Genomic DNA, 17,921 nt, shown 5'->3' with positions numbered 1-17,921 from the left:
AGAAATTAAAAGAAGATTTGTAAATTACTTTAAAAACATGTTTGAAGAAGCTAAATCACTGTCATACATGGCAAAGAGATACTGACAGATTGCATCAACCCTTCAGCTTGCCCCCCACCCCACCCCCCTTTCTGCACACATTTCAAGTACCTTTATAGATGATCTAATCCAACCCCCCTGCCACGGGCAGGGGCACCTTCCACTAGACCAGGTTGCTCAAAGCTCCATCCAACCTGGCATTGAACACTGCACGGATGGGGCATCCACAGCTTCTCTGGGCAGCCTGTTCCAGTGTCTTACCACCTGCATCATCATAAATGTCTTATGTCCAACCTAAACCTACCCTCTTTCAGTTTAAAACTGTTGCCCCCCTTACCCTGTCACTGCAGGCCTTGTTTAAAAAACAAAAAAAACAAAACAAACAAACAAACAAAAAAAGCAGCAGTTATATCACAACAGTGGTAAAAATAAAGGCATGACAAAGCTGGTGTGAAAAACTGACAACACTGATTAAAAAAAGACTTTTGCAGAAAAGGTGATCTTAAATCAGAGCAACAAAGTTTAGTCCCCTGGCACTGGAGAAAGAAGAACCTGAAGGCCTGAACTCAGCAATGAGGACTTGATCACTTAAAGAGTTTTGTCTCTAGGACTGCTTCTAATAATCAAATCTTAAATACAAATGCTAAAGGACTGAAACTACAATTGGATATAATAATTAGTATTAATACTATGAATAATATTTTTCAAAACTGCCTATTGGTGGAAATGCATCAACAATAGTGCTTTCTTCTGTTGTTTTTTTTCTTTTTCCAGCTATTTCCTAGTTGTAATTCACAGCAACAGAATACGGTGGAGGTCAGAATGATTGCTTTTGTTCTAACTGCCTCAAAATTTGTCCTTGTTTCAAGACATGGAAGCTAATATTGAAGTTACTTTGAAAAGCACTAAGTAATGCAATCATGGACTATCCTTGGCTGTTGAAACTTCAGACTTTTTTTAAAAACGTCAAATACAGGTATGATTCTAGCACATATATATACTCACGCAGGCTTAAATGTTCTCAGCATATGCAAAGACAGTCACTAATATTACCACTTAACAACCAGAACATAAATGGAGTATACACACAGTGTTCCTAAAAAGCTTGCGTTCCATGGCTTGCCCATTCCAGCTTGTCTTCACACTGCTACCGCTCACATCAGTATGCTTGCCCATACTATAGCCACTTCTAAGCAAGCCCATTTCTACTCAGATAAGAGTGCAACTCCAGCTGATGTGTTTCAGTTTGGTGCATGTGGGACAGCAGAAATCAGACCTTGTGTATCCATCACAGATGACTGAAAATTATTACAGGATGGAGCATTATAAACCAGACTACTCAACAATGCTAAAAGAGTTCAGGTGAACTATGAGGGTTATCAAACATTATCATAATCATATCATTAGCAACACATAGGGAAGTTACATGGACATGTCTATGTATGAGTTCTACTAAGCATATTTTATTATGTGTAAGAATATAGATTAATATATACAGACACATATATACATACACCACAACAAAAGACAAGATATTACTTCACGAGTACCATTAGCACTGAACAGGATTAAAACAGAGGGAAAAAACAGTTGTCCACAGATTATTAGTTACAGACAGATGGTAACAAGAGTAAAAGAACTCCTGGACATGCATTTATAGTCTTTCTTTTTTGGAATGCATATCACATTGTTGTAAATTATGAAATAAAGTAACAGTTACAGTCACTTGACTAAATCAAACAGTATTAGAAAAACTAGAATTACAAAAATAACTTCACAGACGTGCAATGCCCACCTTTTACCTGTCTTACACACAGCCAGCTCTGGAACAACCCCAATCACCCATGCTTGGGTCTGAACATGCACATATGCTAATACAGGACAATTCCTTCTAGCAGTTTTCAAGTAAACATTTGAGAATGTAGTGGTTTCACAACAGAAATAAGTTACAAATTACAAGCTACAAGCTCATTATCTTACAGAGGTCTGTAACATTGTGAAAAATAAACTTAAGGACAAGGTGAAAGATAAAAATCCTGCCAATTACATTTAATGAAGTATTTCTATAGGATTGCTTTTATTGGTTAATTGAAAACTTCATCCAGAAAAAAAGTTGTATCAAGGTCTGGTACTGCAAATAATCAAACTGGTTTTTTGTGTCAGACAGCTAAATTGTTGCAAATCTACACATATTCAAAGAAAAAAATGTTGACTCCTATACTACCTTTTTGCGTACCAGACCTTTTTCTGACAGCAGCCAAACAAAAATCAGGCATAAAATTAATGTAATCAGCTTTGTTGGTAAAGTATTCTAAAGCATTCCAAATAGATCAGGGCATGAGAGTTGGAAAGAAGCAGAAATAGAACATCAAATCACCTCAGGTAAGAAATTCCTACAGAACCAAAGGCACCACACCTAGAAACAACTCAGTGAAACAGTTCCCTTTTTTTCTTTCTCCACCTGTACAAAAAGCAGTTCTTAGAGCACAAGGGTTCTGCAAACGGTGAATGAATGAGAACAAAATCACTTCTGTTTTAAGCTCCTAAAATGTCAAACACAGCTCTACAGTTATGCTGAAAAATAAAACCTGTATTTTATAAATTGATTAAATCAAAAATTCTTAACATCAAATTAGCAGACACACCAAAGACAAAAGGCTAAAACACCACAGGTGGTAAATGAATATATCTTTTTCACACTTCAATTTCTACAATGGCTGAAGACATCCATAGTTCTTTATAGCCTAAGCAAGACATATATTCGCTCTCTCTTTGGTTATTTGTTACTGACATTTTCATAAGAGCCACTACACCATTCATATAAAGGGAAACGGGTCTGTGTACTCTTCCAATGTAGTTTTCCTTTTCTATTTCAAACCATAGCCTTTGAAATGATGCAATAGTGTGCTTCATATGAAGAAAGGCTGGTGAAGTGAACTGACTTTTGCAAATCCAGTATTGTAATAAGTGATAATCATACGGCGTACTTCTTTAGTTTTGTAAGGCATATACACCTTCATATAATCACAGAATCATTTAGATTGGAAAAGACCTTCGAGGTCATCAAATTCAACCATTAACTTAATACTGCCAAGTCCACCACTAAGTCGTGCCCTAAGCATCGCATCTACAAGGCTTTCAAACACTTGTAGGGATGGTGATTGCACCAACTCCCTGGGCAGCCTGTTCAAACGTTTGATCACCCTTTTGGTGAAGAATTTTTTCCTTATTAACCAATTTAAATGTCCCCTGACACAACTTGAGGCTGTTTCCTCTTGTCCTATCACTTGTTATCTGGGAGAAGAGACCAACACCCACCTCACTACAGCCTCTTTTCAAGTAGTTGTAGAGGACAATAAGATCCTTCCTCAGCCTCCTCCTCCTCAGGCTAAACAGCCCCAGCTCCCTCAGCTGCTCCGCATAAGCCTTGTGCTCCAGACCCTTCCCCAGCTCCATTGCCCTTCTCTGGCCACGCTCCAGCACCTCCGTGTCCCTCTTGCAGTGAGGGGCCCAAACCTGAACACAGCGTTCGAGGTGCGGCCTCACCAGTGCCCAGTACAGGGGGACCATCGCTGCCCTGGCCCTGCTGGCCACACCGTGTCTGGTACCAGCCAGGGTGCTGCTGGCCGCCTCGGCCACCTGGGCACACTGCTGGCTCACGCCCAGCCGGCTGTGGACCAGCACCCCCAGGCCCTTTCCCACCAGGCCCTTTCCAGCCGCTCTGCCCCAGCCTGTAGCGCTGTGTGGGGCTGCTGTGACCCAAGGGCAGGACCCGGCACTGAGCCCTGTTGAACCTCACAGGAATGGCCTCGGCCCATCGCTCCAGCCTGCCCAGGTCCCTCTGCACAGCCTGCCTGCCCTCAAGGACAGCAACATTCCCCCCTAAACTGGTGTCATCTGCAAACTTACTGAGGGTGCACTCAGTCCCCTCACCCAGACTGTTGATAAAGACATTAAACAGGACCGGCTGTGTGGATACGCAAGCTCTGATTTCTGCTCTCCCACATGCAACAGGACTGGCCCCAATACTGAGCCCTGGGGAACACCACTTGTGACTGGTTACCAGCTAGATGTAACTGTTTACTACCACCCTTTGGGCTCAGCTGTCCAGCTAGATTTTAATCCAGCACAGAGTATGCACACCCAAGCCATAAGCAGCCAGTTTCTCCAGGAGAATGCTGTGGGAGACGGCGTCAAAGGTTTTACTAAGGTCCACGTAGACAGCACCCACAGCCTTTCCCTAATAGGTGGGTTCACCTTGTCGTAGAAGGAAATCAAGTTCATCAGGCAGGACCTGCCTTTCATAAACCCATGCTGGCTCGGCCTCATCCCCTGATTGTCTTCGCACGTGCTCTATGATGGTGCGCAGGGTTATTGGCTCCATAACTTTACCCAACACTGAGGACAGCCTGAATGGCCCGTCGTTTCCCAGATCTGTCCTGCCCTTCTTGTAGATGGGTGTCACACTGGCTAACCTCCAGTCTTCTGGGACCTCCCCAGTTAGCCAGGACTGTTGATAACTGATGGACAGTGGCTGGGCCAGCTCCTCCACCGGCTCCCTCACTAACCCTCAGGTGGATCCCATCCAGCACCATAGACTTGTGTGTGTCCAAGTGGAGCCGCAGGTCGCTGACCGTTTCCTCCTGGACTACGGGAACTTCATTCTGCTCCTCGTCCCCCCCTTCCAGCTCAGGGGCTGAGTACACTGAGGGTAACTGGCCTTACTATTAAAGGCTGAGGCAAAGAAAACATTAAGTACCTCAGCCTTTGTTGCAATGTTCCCTTCCTCACATCCAATAAAGGATGCAGATCACCTTTGACCGCCCTTTTGTTTCTAATGTATGTGTAAAAACATTTTTTGTTGTCTTTTACAGCAGTGGCCAGCCTGAGTTTTAGCTGGACTTTTGCCTCTTTAATAATCACCCTGCATAACCTCACAACATCCTTATAGTCCTCCAGAGTTGCCTGCCCCTTCTTCCCAAGGCAGTAACCTCTCCTTTTTTCCCCTGAGTTTCAGGCAAAGCTCTCTGGTTCAGCCACGCCGGTCTTCTTCCCCACCAGCTTGTCTTTCAGGACATGGGGATGCCTTCCTGAAGAATGTCCAGCCTTCCAGGAACCCTTGGCCCTCCAGGACTGTCTCCCAAGGGACTCTATTGACCAGGCTTTTAACAGGACAAAGTTTTCCTCTGGAAACCCAAGGAAATGGTTCTGCTGAGCCCCCGCTGCTTACTTCTTTGAGAATTGAAAACTATCATTTCATGATCGCTGTGCCCAAGATATCCTTCCCAGGATTCCCAGCAGTCCTTCCTGGTTTGTTAACAGCAGGTCCAGTGGAGCATCAGCCCTGGTTTGCTCACTGACCAGCTCTGTCAGGAAGTTATCTTCCACACACTCCAGGAGCCTCCTAGACTGTGTCCTCTCTGCTGTGTTTGTCACTTAAGGATCAGTTTTGTCAGTGTTAAGTCTTGCAGCTTTTCAGACCCGTTTTAGAAGCACATGGAGAACATTTTGCCCTTAAAGAAAATATATTATTGTTCTCCTTTACCCTGAATTTTCTTTGCAATTTCTATGTATTCCTGTTCTGTATATGAGTCCTTGGATTGCTAGAACAAAAATCAAAGGAAAGGAGGAAACTAGTCAAAAATTTTTAGCTTTATATTTAATACATCAGAATTATTCAGAAAAGACACAAAAGCATACTACTAACAATTTAAGATTTTGTCTTCAGAAGCAGAACTGAGCATTTTTCTGACTAAAATCAGACTAAAAGCAATGTGGAGGGAAAAAAAAATAATAAGAAAAAAAAATAAATCACCAAACCACCCCAACTCCAGCTACTTCTACCACACTCAAAAGCTGAAGTTTTCCTATTGTACAGTAATTTCAAGTTGTCCAATAGTATAAAAATTGGCATGGTTACAGACATGTGAGGCCAAAAAACAAACTCCAAAGTGACCTGCAGACTCTAGAGTAGAAACAGCTGGAATCAATGAAGGCAAATTTGGTACCAGTAAATTAAGTTCTATTGCCAAGGACAGAAAACAGAAATGGAAAAGATGTGAGAAAGGAAGAATGACAATCATCAAGCAGTCCAGATACACTCATTTAATAAACCAGTTTAATCTTGTTCCATCATTGTTGTACCCAAACTGTCCTTTCACGTAACAGGAGATGGCAATTGCTCCAGAGGCTGCAAAGAAAATAGTCCAAGAAAGAAATCAAATAATAATAGTTCTCAGAGCAAGGGAAGTACTTTATAAAATGCACTTACTGCCCCAGTTGCAAGCTTTAAAGGTTAGCCATGCTCAGTATTATGTAATAAGTGAAACATCTGCGGCCCTGGAAACATTCTTTGTTAGAGAACTCTTTCTGTAATTGGAAACTCCATTGGAACAGAGCCAAATATAGTAGCCTGAAACAAAAATAAAACAGTGAAGAAAAAGTCAAGGCACAATAGTGAGGTGGTTAAGTGCCTTTGGGGAGCCCAAGTCTCCTAGATTGCTTGTTGTAGGTTTTTTGGTGCCCTTTTTTTGTTAGGGTGATGCTGGACTATGGTTTGGTTTTGGGAGGTCACAGGAGAGATGTTCTGTTTCAAATACACCTAAGATGTTACTTGAAGTAAGCTACATACTCTCTTTCTAGTAAGAATTGAAATAATTAAGTATTAGCATTGAAATTATTTTGCCAGAATCTCCAGTGACAGATTGCCAGATCACTGAATCATGCTTTGATTTCATTTTTGTTAGCTGCCTACAATACAATCAGCCATATGCTTCTTGAAATTGTCTCCTAAGGGCTCCACAAATCCACAGTGGAAAACCCATTCAGTAGTTTTTGAGGAGTATGATTTTCCTCATTATTATCTTTTGGGGAAAAAAAAGATCAGACTGCAGGAAGATGTCATTCTTCTCTGTAGGTATTTCCATTGGCAGCTTTATCACATCGAACACAGGCTGGTTCACTGACATTTTGAGAGCCTCACAACCTGTGCCCACCCCACTGAACACCTTTCCCGGCAATCAAGATGACTACTCCCATTTTTGGTTGGCCTATGACACCAGCCTCAAATCACTTGGTTTCATGTCAGCGTTTTCATTCTTTCTCAGCTGCTTTTCAAGCTTGGCAGGAGCTTATTAACACCCCACAAGCCTGTCTTTTAATCCTCTTGCCAACTCCTCATTAAGAAACTTGTCTTTTGCCAAGATGGCTTAAAAAAGTCCAAACCGCATGCTTGACAGCAGTTAGAATATTCATGGTTTTGGTCTTACGTTGCAGCAGCGAGAACCTTACAGGAAGAACTGTCTTTTTGCTCTTTATGCTGCATGGAGCATACCATGATCTTGATTTTTTTTGCACATTTTTGCAGTGAGGGTTTGCATTAGCACATCTGTAGCAAATGCAGAAAGAGTGCAAGTTAGGTCTCCAAGTGATCCCTCTACATCACTTACGTTGCAGGTCATCTTGCAATGAAGTTACCACAAACAAAAATCACACATAACAAGCTTAGGCAGGAGTATGGTTCCTGAAAACTTAAGCCCTCAACTTTCATAAGTATCTTCTGTATTGTCAGATGTTTTAGTGAAACTCTTTCCAAAGACAAGATCTTTGTTTAGCATCTAAGCTACTCTTCCCATTCCTAGATAAAGGCTAATAGAGAAATGGATTAAGGCAATGTAAGAAAGTGCAGTAACTGTCATTGATTGCCTCTCATATCTCTTCTGATTTATTTTAAAGAATGTCCATGAGAGGACCCATGCAACCACACTCCAGTCCAGTCACAACTCCAAAAGCCAGAATAAAATGGACCAAAGCCACCTAAAGGATAGTAAAGCCATCTTAAAATTATGGAAATGGAAAGGCATTCACAAATAAAAGTCATCAAGTGGATGGTGCATCTGTGAAACCACACATGTAGAATGAATCAAAAATTTTCACTATGACTACAACTTTTGCTCCAGAATAAACAAAAATATTGCTTAAGTTTGTACTGACAAAATTAATTTATATCCACAGACAATAAAGTTTTGTCATTCTGTGGAAAATCTGACTTGTATTTTCCTTTTATGTTAAAATTTTCAGTCACTTTTGAGACAACCAGAACACCTGCTTTTTACACAAAAACTCATCACAAAATTTTTTTGCCTTTGAATTCTGCGGTATGTGTAAAGAAACTTATGCTTCCACCTCTTAAAAGCCCTTGGTTATCAATCCTTGCTTCTTGCTGTGCTCACTTATATTCCTGAATAAATATATTCAGAACTATCTGAATCTATTCAAGCCCACATTTCAGTCTTCTGAATAGTCTAATGATCTCAAATTAGATGTATATTAAAGATATGTGTATTATATGAACTTCTGAAGAAAATAATCATGAAAGATAACACATTAGAAAGGTACCACTTAGGCAAATATTTTCCTCAAACACTAAAAAAACCTGTCAAACAGAATAGCAAGCCCATGATTGTCATGAAACCTGACCACTCACCAGATGGCAAATAAATGTAAAGTTTGACATTACATCTATTTTTATTGTTTGCATAATATTATCACCTAACACTAAAATATCTATACTGTATTAGTCAACACACTGGTGGAGACAAAACACTTACAGGAAACTTGATTTTCTGGAATGAGCTATATAGATTCTGAACACGAAAATAAGTACCTTAAGTCAGAACATTGCTAGGAGTATACCTGCTTAGTTACAATACAAACAGAGAGAAAGGAAGAAAAGGTTATATTTTTTTTAAATTTCCACCAACATTACTAGCAGCCTCCAACATACTTGCCTAACAATCTGGAGAACTATCCATTCAGAGAGCATAAAACTTATCTATGGGTAGGATTCTGAAAGCAAATTTAAATATTAAGTCACATTCTCTCTTTTGCAAAGAGAAAAAAGGCAACATTGATTTACTGGTTTATATTGTTGTGCTGTTCATGTTTACCCTTTATTCTTTGCAACATCCATTTCTGTCATAATTTAACACATGCACTTGTCTTCCTATTTAAAACACTATTTATGCATGGTTTTATGCATTTTTTGTTATATATCAAAACATTATGTAATGCTTATATTGATATAGTAATACACTAGAAATGAAAAATCTGGTTTCCTAAAGCAGGCTATGACTACTGTGGGCATAATTCACAGTTGTTTAGCATTCCTACTTCCAATTTAACCATCTAGGAATGGATTAATCCAATTTACTTAGATCACTGATTTCAGCTTTTTCTAAATTGTCTGGAAATTCAAACAGACATCCTTCCCCAAGGTTTGTTCCCACACACCTTACATAACCGCACAGTCCCGCCAAGTCTACCCAGTGCTCAGTTGCTGCGGCATGCAAAAAAACATTTGAGACCCCTATATTAATTTTCCTGCACAGTGTGGAGTGGAATGCACAGTTTCTCCTTTGGTGGGGGAATGGAGGTGGGGGGGTGGCGGGGAAGTATGCCAGCCCTTACTATCTGCTCCCAAGTATACAGTAGTGGAACACCCTCATTCTCCTCCACTGATACTGCTCCACTGCACACTTTACTGGCTCTAGGAAGAGGCAAGTGGGACAACAGTCACATGGTCATAAGATTTACCTGAGAGGTAGGCTATGAGCATTTCAGTTTCTGCTCAAAAAAAAAAAAAAAAAAAAAAAAAAGGGCATCACACAGCCCTCTATAACAACACATTTTTAATCCTGTAAGCTCTTCCCCTCCCCACCTTCATTCTTCCTCTGTCTTTTTTTAATAGGTCTAGGGCAGCATCAATACTCCATACAGACAAAAGGAGAAGGAATACAAATGGAGTGATACAAGATAATTTGCACATACCAATGTGGACAACTCAAATGCTTTCAACTCAGATGTTCAATGCAGCAAGCATACCAATTAAGGATGAAATTTTTACAAAGGTACAAGAAGAGGCGTTTACACACTAGAGGCTCACAGCAGATTCCCTTCTCATACTTGTGCCTCATCTGGCTGTTAATATAGCTAGGAAACCAGCTTAAAGTTAGAGGAGTGACTTATATTTAATAAGATATATTTTTTTTCCCTACAGAATTAGTTAGATCAAAGACACTAAGAATAAGAGGTTTTGAGATGAACTGTGCATACACTGTACATCTGAATCACACAGAAGAAAAGCTGTAAATGTCTTTGTGCAGGATTTGTTATGTTTTCTTTAAAATAAACTGAAATGTCACATTAGTCATTACATTCATGGTGAATGAGTCATCATAACCCAAAGGAACTTAAGGCTTTCATATATAATTATCTTACAAGATGATGCCTACAAAAAAAAGTTCAAAGCACAAATGCAGCAAAGTATACACATCAGAGTTCAAAATGACACTCCCTTTTTAAGAAAGCGTGGGTCACATACTGTGCCTTTTTTCAAAGGTAAACTTTCTACTTGGTCTACCAAATCCTGAACAACATATTCCTTGTTTTATGCATAATGTAGATTTGGTTTATTCCTAGAACTGTACCTGCACAGGCCAGGAGTGCACAGAATAATCCTGCTCTTCAGAGACATACAGGTATTCTGGTATAAGCCCCTGTGTAAATACATCACTACCAGCAAAACCAACTTTTCATTTGCAGACTGTTCTGTTTATGACTTGTGATCTTCTTACACCAACACAACTGGTTTATTAGTACTGGAAAAATTCAGTGGTATGCTTATACTTTATTCAAGTAACAAAACACAGTCTTACACAGGGAGAATTACTACTTAAAGCCTAAGGCATAACTGAAAGAAGAACATAACAAGTAAGGATGCATCCCCAAGGTTATGCAAGAATTTAGTGTCAGAAGAAATTTAAGTCTTTCACTGGTGATTCTAACTGGTGATTTGAGTCAAGTAAGCAATTCATAGGAGATACGGACTTGCTTTTTCTGGTTTCATCACAACTTTGAGTAAACAGTAACATGTTCAGGCAGTTTGGAAGTTTTCTTTTCTGTCCTGCTTAGCCTTTAATACTCAGAACTGAAAACAAACCTGGATGTGACCAATAAAAGGCATACAACCCATTCATTAACAAACCAGATCTACACATCACAGTGGTTCATGACTTAGAAAGCTTACAAGAAAATTACTTGTACTCTTCCTCCTCCTGCCAATTCCAAATTTTATTTGTAGATATTTGTGGGATCTATTGGGAAAACTAAACTTAACTTCACATGGTTAGCTTTCCTAGGTTCCTTCTACAAGAAGTGTAAGTGGAGCTTCAAATGATAACTGAAGGCATCTGAAGTCAGGCTTTCATTGGGAATTAGCCCCTAAAAAGTGGTGGATAACAGAGGAAGAAGGGAGCCAAGAAAGATGGGTCTCCCTAGGCTAAAACTAACTTGTCAATACCTCTCTTCAGTCACATCTTTGGCCATTTCAGAAGCTTAACAGGTATAAGACACGTATGTTTTATGTACATAAAACATTTCTCAGGCTCTCCAGATCCTTGAAATTATTTCCTCTGCAAAAACACATTTTTTATGATTTAAGGAAACCTGCAAAATATATTGCTCATGCCTTAAAAAAACAAACAAACAAGCCCCCCTCAGTGTACGTAAGTTCAGATTAACCTCAAACACAACAATTTTCTGCCACTTAAACCTAGATAACCAGCAGTTTACATTCTCATTAGGATCACTCATTGCTTAAAAAGTTACTGGGAGAAATTAAGCATCAAGAAAACAATGAAGGCATAGGTATAAATGACTCCATAGACTAGGCTAGCGGTTGCTGTTGCTGTTACTCCCAAGGATGGATGGCTGATCAACTGTTGAGAACTGGCCACACTGGTTTTAATATTTTGCAATAGTTCCATTCAATGATTAGAGTAACTGACTGGATGATCTGTTGCTGTGACTCAGCAGTGTGTTTTTCCTTTAATTTTTTCTTAGACAAAGTATGGATATCCTATAGAAGTTTCAGGGCTTAACTATATAGCTATAGATGCCTTGATTTCTAACACTAGTTAAGTGCTTGAACTACTTTTTCTTCATACGTTGCTCCTAGGTAGCTGCTTTCTAGTTGTGGTTCTCTTTCTCCCAACTTCATCTGCACTTTTATCCTTTCTCAAAGAAGAAAGATATAGTTTACACATTATATAGACATGCCTGGAGGATATCTTACTTGCAAGACTTCTACCTATGTCAGGTTTCTTATCTCAGTGAGAGTATAGTTTCTTCCCCAGAGAATAACAAAGAAGGCTGGAGCCATGTTATGTGACACCAGGAATAGCAGCACTGGGTAGCCCAACAGGGGAAAGAAAGAAAAAAAAAAGTAAAAAAAAACCCACCAAACAACACTTGCTTTCACCAGTCACACAATGCTTCAACGTCAAAGATTTGCAGGGTATAACAGGGAAGAGGAGCACTGAAGAATGCACCAGTGACTAGACTTCAGCTCAAGCATTACTGATCAAAGGCTGTAATTAATTATAAAGGCAAAAGCTATTGCTGAAATGTGTAGGTTCAGAAAGAAAGCAAGAACATGGGGTTCCTTGCCTCTGATGAAAAATGGCTACATTTTGTAGTAGAGCTACAATTTGTTCACAACTGGAAAACACTTTCAAGAGGAAGAAAGCTTCTGCTACTTCGGAGACTGGTAATTGTAAACTCGGCTTTTGCTGCCAGAACTGAACAACTTAATTTGCAAGTCAATCCCCGATTTATTCTTAACATCTTTTAGACAGAAAAAACACAGGCTCTTGGTTGATGCTTTAAAAACATCAAGTCTCTTTAGAAAGGTTTTGAGAGTAAAGGAAAGGAACTCAAGTGTCACAAAATGTAAGATGAAAGCAGAATAAGGCAAAACTGGCTCACTGCATTTAACTGAAACAAAGCAAATGGAATGTTTAATGACAGGCAAGCCAACCTTTAGGCAAGAAATCATGAGTACGTTTTTACTGTTCCCTGTATCAACAATCTCGAGTTCGCTGCTCTTCAAAAAAAAAAAAAAAGTCACATACATAAACTCAGAATTTCATTATAATCTTTGTTATTCTGAAAACTGTTTCCAAGTTTCCTATCTGCCAAAGCAAACAGTAAACATCAGGACCACATTTATATCCTCGAAGAGCCTGTAAGCAGAAACAAAGGACTAGAGTGAGATACTAACCAAGACAAAATTTTCTGCTCTGTTCCACCTCGGAATGCAGAGCAGTGTAACTGTATTCCTGGAACCTTAGAATACATAAGTCTGTATGTGCACATTGTGTGACAGATGCAGTCATAAGAATAATTGAACATGAAACAGTCACACTCCACCAGAACCCATGTTGTAGACCAGAAACAGTCTTGAACTAACTCACTTTCAACAACACAGAGGTCTGAATTGTAAGCCTTCAGCTCCACAAATCTGCAGAAAGCAGGCATTCTCATGATCATTGTCGGGGTGGAGTATTCCCAGCAACACCACCTTTTTATCCAACAAGAAAGAAGCAGCATCACATTTCTGTGTAACTGAGGGCTACAATTTTGAGAGAGGGATGATTTTTTGTAGCAAGATGTAAGCTCAAAAGTACATCTAAAAATCCAAAGACTTCAGTTTACAGTTTGAAGCACTATAGGAGGAAAGCAGGTCTCATACTGCACAGTGCAGCAAACTGATTCTCATTTTCAGATTGAAATAAGTAGTAATGGACAACTATCTGGCAACTCACATGGGGAGCAATTTAGTAACTATGACAATGATCCCTATGAACTATTTCAGAGGTCACCTACACCATGATCTTCAGCATCCTGAACATTATTCAAGAAAGTGGCGATATAAGAATTATTTAAAGAAGGAAAAGAGAGGGGGAGAAAAAAGTAAATATCTACATATACAAATATCTATAGTGAACAACAAGAATGAATTTGAAAAACAGAGCACGTTAGTTAAATCCTTACAAACAGTTAACAAAACATGGCCTCGGGAGAAGGAATAGACATCATAAATACCTCAAGATGGGGTGCAACCGGATAAGCTCGAGGAGAACCAAATGGTTAATAAGACCAAACAGATAATTACTGGAACTACTTGTAAACTATCCTAATTTGCATACTAAAAGATCCACCCTGGAGCAAAGAGAACCCCCTAATAACAAAGCCCCCTCCCCACAGAACATGCACGGTGAAAAAACGAACACTGTACCTTTAAATGGAGACAAGACTTGTAAGAACCAGTGAGAAACAAGTGTGGCTAAACGTATTTGTAAGCAATTGTTCAAAGCGTATAAAAAGTTTTGCTACGTGTTAAGGGGTGTGCTAGCTTTGTGGATTTACCACCCAGCACCTGCTGCTGTGCAGACAGGCAATGAACAAGTATCTCCGCTCTGTGTGTGGACCGGCTCCTGCACACCGGGTGAAGAACCCAGATTTGGGTAACAGGAGGGAGTGATCCATGCCTTGGGATGACTAGCAAGCACGGGGAGGGGGGGGTGGGGAAAGTTCTACCAGAAAGATTCTTACAGTGCAAGGTACCTCTAAACAAAAAGATGCCAGATTTAGAGGTTACAGGTGCTTTTTGTTGTTATTTCAGTCAGAAGGCTATGCAAGCCAACAAAGGAAGCACTGCTACATGAAAACATTAAGATCACCAAACATTATCAGTCTTTAGCATACTGCTCTGCGCCTATGGCTGCCATTGACATTTATCTGAAAGCTTAATAAGAGATCTGATCTTACATAACAGTTGAAAGACTACATTACCTTCCTCTTACAACTTTGGAAATATACCTTGCCTACCGCATTCTACTGAGACTTTTTTCCTGTTGTACTTTTAAGCAAACCCAGATGCATGCATCAAGGCTAACACAGGAACTTTTTTGTCCTTAAAGCAAACCAAGGTTGAATTCGAAATTCAATTTTCCACTGGTCAGAGACAGACCTAAGAAAGAACCAAGCTTTAAAAGATACCATTTCAAGCACTGTATTTCAACAATACATCGCACTGCTACTCCAAATGAGAATTCACACATTTTAAATCAGCGGGATGCTATCCGTATCACCATTTGGATATCCCAATTTTGCTCAAGTTTGATGGCTTTCATTCAAAAAAATACAAAAGTTGATTGGAAAGTAATCACACACCATCTTCAAACAAGAAAACAAACAGTAAGACTTGGTCCAAAATCTCGTTAGGTTCACTCTGGGCTACACAGTGCCCAACCTTAACCTAAAAAGTAACAACCAAACATAACATACTTATAAATTAAGATAGGGATTTTCTTACATACTTAAAATAATTTAAAAAAATAATACCCAATAGTTTAGATTTTAGCAGTACTAAGTGTCTATGTGTGCCACTAAGCGTTTTAACATAGAAGTCAGAAGTCATGTCCGCAAGCCAATATTTACATTTCTGGTTTCTGCTGAACTCTTTCATTGCGCTCCCCAAAACAGAACGCATAATTAGCATTTCATATCCACTGGAATGGCAAAAAGCAGCTTGTCGGCCAAGTATTAAAAAAAAATTGTTAAAAAATACTTACAGTCACATTGACACTAAAAGCATTCTCAAGCTATCTAACAGTTTTGGCTATTTTTAGTTTGTATCCTTTGTTTCAAGCATTTGAAATACAGATGCTAGTCTGGTTAGTAAGTCTGGTTAATCACTAAGTTTGGTCATGACTGCTTTTCATAAAAAAATACAAATAAAACCCCTTTCATTTTCCAAATAGTTATGAAGTGATTTACATCCCGTCATTATTTTTCTCCCCAAGAACGCAGAGAACACTCAGTGCTGTATTCTAACATGCTACCTTAAGAAGTGATGCAGTAACTTTTACTAACTTTGTGTTTAGTCTACACAAGAAAACAGCCAACAAAAGTAACTAAAAATAAATAATTTTATTTTTACTAATGTGTCCATGTACAGGCTCAATTTAGCTTGGTTAAAAACATCACAATAAGACAAGACATACTACAGAAGTCACACTAACAGAGCTTACAGAAAAAAAGATCAAATGTCTAGTTTGTTTACAAGCTAAAAGCTCAGGAGATCTAAAAGTTTAGCCACAGGCATTAAGTTTGAAATCAGCACAACAGTCCATGTTTGTAACATGCTCAACCGTAACAGCCAAAAGAGAAAATGGCATTAAAAAGACAGTTACAAAACAGGCATTTAATTTATATTTAATACAACTTCTTTCAGTTTTTGCACCCTTTCTAAGATTGTGGCATCACGATATATTAAGTTGTACTGGGGTGCTTTGGAAGATCATGTTTGGCATTAACAGCAGAGTTAATCAGCTTACATCACATTTAAAGCTTCTGACAGCTTCTGCAACTATTTTTCCCTATTTGACAAACGAAGGCCCTAGCATATCACCAGATCCAGTTGCTACAGAGGTTATCTGGTCACGCAGCAAAGACACATCACATATCCTCAGATGATAGTAGAGGCTGATGAAGAGTTACGGCCCTAGCTTTTCCTTTTTTTCAATCGGCAGAACTAAACTAAGTTTTACAACGTCTTACCAATACGATCAGCTTCCAAAACACAGCACGACTATTGGTAATGGTGCCTCTGCCACCGGCTAGCAGAGCGCGGAGGGAAGGGACGACCCCTGCTATTCAAACACCCTTCCAACAGCCCCGACGCCGCTACTTCGCCATCTCCGTGCGGGCGCGGACCAAGGCCCGAGCGCCCGCAAGGGCCAACGCTCCGCCGCGGGCCCCGCTGCCGCTCGCCTCGCCTCCGACCCCGCAAGGGTTAAAGCGGCTGACGCCGCAGCCTAGGGGAGGAGCCGGAGAGGGAAAGGGAGAGAAAAATGGAGAAATAAAGGAGGGAGCAGCCCGTGGACTCACCTGCAGCGCCTGCCACCTGCGCCGTGCCCCGCTGCCGCTCCTCCGCCGGCGGCCGCGGCGGGCCCACCGCTGCCCGCAGGGCCTGGCGCTCCCGAGGGACGGCCGCGGCGGACGGGGGCAGGGAACTCAACAATAATCATGATAATAAGATTAAAAAGCTCAGAAAGCGCCTTCGCCCTCCCGGCACCGCGCTGTGCGGGGTAAGGGCTGGCCCCAGCGCAGAGGCTTTACCAGGGCAGGGCAGAAGCCCTTCCCAGGGACGGACTCAGCGTCAGGGAAACACCCCAAACTTCCCTCCCTCTCTGGCGAGGAAGGAAGTTTCCTCCGGAGGTGGGAGAGGGAATGGGCCAGCGAGCCGGGAGGCGCGGGGGGGCTCCCCCCGCCCAAGTGCCGGCTTCCCGCCGCTCCCCGAGGAGGGGGCGGCCGAAAGTCGACAAGGCGCCAGGTCCAGCGCCCGCTCCCCGCCTGCCTCCCTGCCTGCCTGTCAGGCCCCCTGCCTGCCTCCCTCCCTGCCTGCCTGCCTGCCTCCCTGCCTCACTGCCTCCCTCCCTGCCTCACTGCCTCCCTCCCTGCCTCACTGCCTCCCTCCCTGCCTCCCTCCCTGCCTCACTGCCTCCCTCCCTGCCTCACTGCCTCCCTGCCTGCCTCCCGCGGCCGCTCACCTGCCGCCGGCCGGCCCGCCGACAGCCGCCACCGGGCGCCCCTCGCACGCCCCAGCGGTCGCGGTGCTCCCGGCCCGGAGCTGCTCCCCGCGTCCGCCTCCTCCTCAGGAACCGCCGACCCCGCCGCCGCTCCTGTTTGGGGAGGAAGCGGCCACCATGTTATTCTCTCCCCCTCAAACGCCTACAGGCGGGTCTAGGCCCGCCCCGAAAGGAGGCGGTGGCGGCGGGGCAGGGGAGCGGGCACGCAGCGCGGCCGGGGTGGCTGTTGCGGGCAGGGGGCGCCCGCGGGCGGCAGCCGTCGGCCAGGCTGCGCCGGGGAGGCCCGGCAGCGCGGCAGCCTCGGCCGGCCGGGTCCAGCGGCCCGGGCACCTGCGTGGCGGTCTGCGCCCCGCAGCGGGGAGGCGGGGGGCGGGGTGGCCCGGGGGG

The 17,921-nt window shown here is 42.0% G+C and overlaps 1 protein-coding gene across 4 annotated transcripts in view; it reads right to left on the bottom strand.

The window, feature by feature from the left end:
- Positions 1-17,654, bottom strand: part of DENND4C (DENN domain containing 4C) — a 77,123-nt gene extending 59,469 nt beyond the window's left edge. For 3 of the 4 annotated variants that reach the window (XM_080372865.1, XM_080372868.1, XM_080372867.1), the window contains exon 1: positions 17,496-17,654. The gene's annotated coding sequence lies outside the window, so the exon portion shown is untranslated. Of the gene's footprint in view, positions 1-16,833; positions 17,454-17,495 lie in introns of those variants that run through there. The other variant, XM_080372866.1, reaches the window with a different exon arrangement.
- Between the last annotated feature and the right edge of the window lie 267 nt (positions 17,655-17,921).

Source organism: Falco punctatus, assembly GCF_963210335.1.
Source record: "Falco punctatus genome assembly, chromosome: Z".
Taxonomy (NCBI): Eukaryota; Metazoa; Chordata; class Aves; order Falconiformes; family Falconidae; genus Falco; species Falco punctatus.
The sequence above is the reverse complement of the archived record's forward strand: the minus strand, read 5'-3'. Positions and strand labels throughout refer to the sequence as shown.